This window comes from Vigna radiata, chromosome 4, assembly GCF_000741045.1.
Source record: "Vigna radiata var. radiata cultivar VC1973A chromosome 4, Vradiata_ver6, whole genome shotgun sequence".
NCBI classification, from domain to species: Eukaryota; Viridiplantae; Streptophyta; class Magnoliopsida; order Fabales; family Fabaceae; genus Vigna; species Vigna radiata.
The window spans coordinates 12,162,769-12,166,600 of NC_028354.1; the positions used below are offsets into that span (position 1 = coordinate 12,162,769).

The window sequence follows — 3,832 nt, forward strand, 5'->3', positions numbered from 1 at the left end:
ACCTATTGGAGGAGGGTAACAAATAATTCATTTTATGTACCTAATTGTATAATAATGTAATATTCTAATATTTGACTTTTCTTTTTGGTATAGGTTTTATCCAACAAAAACAGCATCCAAAGCAATCACAGCCACCATCAAAGGACAGTTTGATGAGCCGTGGTTGACATGGGGACAAATCCCTCAGACTCGCAAAGATGTTTTCTTTGAGCGTTTTAAGGTAGACTTGTGGTTAACATTTTTTGTTAATAAAAATGTAGGTATTTTTCTAGGCAATGGCTAAATATCTGAATCTTTGAATAGAGCTAAAGCATACCACAGCATATTTCTGTGTCGGTATAGTGATGCTAGCAACTTGTTTCAGATTTAGATTGGCACCATCCCTTTCATTCTTACTACTTTCATTCTTTCTTAATCTGGTTCTGCTTATGTTACTGTAGTAAAATTCATTCATTTAAGAAAAACAACACAAATATCCAAAATAATAAAATGAAATTAAAAATTGTTATTTAGATGGTGTGATGGTAAGTGGGGGAGTGAGAAAATACAAAAGAGAAATGAAAGGAGGGTGAGATTGTTTGGATTAAAAGAACTAGAGTGAAAAGATAATATTACAAGGTTTGCATAATAGCATAGGAGCAAAGTAGAAAGTTTGGAGTGAAGACACAAATGTTCAAAACCAAGTATACTAAACAGAGTATTCTAACCTCAAGAAAATCAGGTCAGGAGCAAACCTGTTTCAGTTCAACAATCTTTATCTGACATTGAAGTTTAACTTATGGTAAGTTTCATATAAGAATATCTGAAAGTGTTTATGCAAGCTAAAAAAGAAAATAAAATCTATGTGTCAGAATAATATAGGCGTGCTGCCATTTACATGCAACGGTTTAAAATTAATTCTATCAAAGTCAGTCCTGCCAACTTGAGGACGAATATAAGCTGTTTGGACGTATGGTATCAAACTGGACATTGTTATCATAGTCATCATCATTGTTATTGTTGTTGTTATTATTTGAGTTTGATTTTGATATAGTGTTGATGATAGATTTTGATATAGTGTTAATGATAGTGTTAATGACAATTGAGAACACATTGTTTTTAAATTATTTGTTTAGAATTAGGCTAAAACAAACATATTTCAAACTCAAACAAATTTGTTTTGTTAACATCTGCATATCATTATGTTAAGCTTGTTTTGCATTATTAGCTTCAAGAATGAGAAGCAAATATCCGTCCTTTTTAATTAGCAAACAGGTTACTTGTTTAAACATATAATAACTATCTTGATATTCAAATAGCTTGAAGAAAATACCATTTAAACTATTCCTGTAAGACTATTTCTGAAAATTTGTTTTATGTGAGGTGAGTTTGATTGAGAAAGAGAGAATTAAAGAGGTATGGGAATAAGATATACTCTACATACAACAAAAGAGAAAAGAACATTAGCTAAGAGCATTCGTGTGAAACAGCAACTCGTCTCTCTGAATATGTATGAAAGACATCCCCTTAAAGAGAACTTTTGGTATTACTCCACAAAGACACTAATTGAAAATTCTTGCATTTCTTTACAATCAAATAAACCAACCTACTGCAAATTGGGAACACCTCCAAAGCCTTTTGGCATCTCTATTGATGCAACAAGCCTCTAAAATTATTGCACAAGAAAGACTAAAGATGCTTAGGATAGACCTATCCTTCACCTGCCACACCAAGCAAATGGGAAGCTGATAGAAACGAGATCAGAATAGCTATTACTCTATGCTAGAGATCCAGGCCTTTCCCTACTACTACTCTATTGGGGTTACCTTTCAGAAGTCTTTATGAACTCAATCCACACTTGATACAAAAGTCATAAGATAAAGATGTTTGTCTAATTTTGAGCGTGCCAGCAACTATCTACAAAGCTCTAAACTAGATAAAATAAAATGTTGTATCGATTATCCAAACCCTTGTTTGTTACTGTTTCTATTTTATGCTTTGGTCTTGGTCAAATTCTGCATGCTTCATGCTCCAAGCATTCAGTTCTGAAATCACCACACTCTGTCTTCCATTGTTGAAAGCAAAAAGATGAGCATCTTTGTCAATAGCCAACAAGGGATAAACTCTACTCGTAATACCAAACTTCTGAGAGAAATTGTTTTTTGATTAGGGTCTATGTCAAATATAGTTCCATATGAGGATTTATCAAGATTCTCCCGCAATGAATACCTGTCAAGTGTACACAACTCTCAAAATCTCAAGTCTCAACCATAAATCACACTGAGATTTATTCTTAATCCAAAGTATAATATAAGCAGTATAATTCCCAGATTAAAACTCAGATAATTATGTCAGAAATTACCTGCTTTGATCACTGCACATGAAACATACATATCTATTGGAGGTTTTATATATTCTGAAGAAGATTGCAGTGTGTTCTGTTTGATCCTCAGATGCTAAAGCAAACAAACCAAATGGCCCTATTATGCCACTTCTTGATACATATTCTTCACTACACAGTAAGTGAGGATCAACCTCACTTTCATCAAGAAACTCTGCATTCTCTACTTCTGGAAGCTCAAACAACACTTCTACATCGGCCTTGAATTATAAAGTTCTAAAAACCATCATTGATGTTGAACATGGTTTCAAAATAAAAAACAACAAAAGTTTACTTACCTGTGATGCAGTGATACCTGAGACTTCAAGAATTGATCCACCCTTTTTTAGATATTTTAAATTTAAAAGATATTGCTTGAATATAGTAGAATCATTATGTTTAATATTTAAAATATGTAACTCAACTTTCCTTTTTAATATCTGAATTTAACACTACAGATTGCATTGAAACAATATCACATTAATTGATATATGTGCACTCTTGAGACCAATCTCAGTCGTTATATATGCAGAAAACATTATAAGAGTTTCAATTTATACTGTCATGTAATTAGTAAACATCAATAACAGGAGAATACTAACATTTTCAGTTANCTGCTATCTGCTATGAATCTATGATGCTTTTTTCCTTTTCTCTGACAACTANTAATAGTACTTTAAATAGAACCCTCAATGCAGAAACTCTAGTAGTAGTATATGCTCAATATATCAATACATAGCTTTTGTAGCTTTTAGCCATGGTTTTTCTGCAGGAGTTTTCCCTAGCAGCATCAGAATCGTCTTCTTTCTTTCCATTGTTGAGCCAATAGCATCTCAAGTTCATCAATATTTTATGAAGCACAATACATGTAGTACTGAACCTTTACCTTGTCAATATTTATCTTTTTTGTCAATAGAGAAAGGTATCATGGAGCATTGAACATGAAGAAAAGGTTAAGAAAATTTCCACAGCAAAGCATCTCATAGATTATCTGAGATGTTTAAAAAAGCTCGAAGAGAAGGGAAAAAACCTCAGTGGATGGGAGACATTGTCTGGAATGCTCTTTTAGAGAAGTGGAACATGCCAGTTTTTAGACAAAAGTGTGAAACCGCCAAAAAGAACAGGACATCTGACAAGGGTGGTTGTTTGCACACCGGGGGATCTATTAGCGTGCATGAGCATGCTATTCGTCTGGTATGATGACATATGAATTTTATTATACAATTCTACTCATTAATTTTACAAATATTTGTTGTTAACAACTTACATCTTCTTTGGTTACAATCACAGGAGCTTGGTCGGACAGTGCATGTCGATGAAATTTTTTAGCAGACACATATTAGAGCATCAACAGGACAATTTGTCGATGAAAGGTCTAGAAGGACACATGTTAGTTTCTACTAAATCTGTTATATTCTTTATTAGGTTTTAAATCTTATTTGCTCTATCTATTTAACGTTAATCATTTATTCA

The 3,832-nt window shown here is 32.8% G+C and overlaps 1 long non-coding RNA gene across 1 annotated transcript; it reads left to right on the plus strand.

Moving 5' to 3' along the window:
* The first annotated feature begins 1 nt into the window (after position 1).
* LOC106759101 lies at positions 2–3,634 on the plus strand. Its single transcript, XR_001375592.2, has 3 exons — positions 2–15; positions 94–220; positions 3,276–3,634. It is a non-coding gene; the product is annotated as an uncharacterized LOC106759101 (long non-coding RNA).
* The last annotated feature ends 198 nt before the right edge of the window (positions 3,635–3,832 follow it).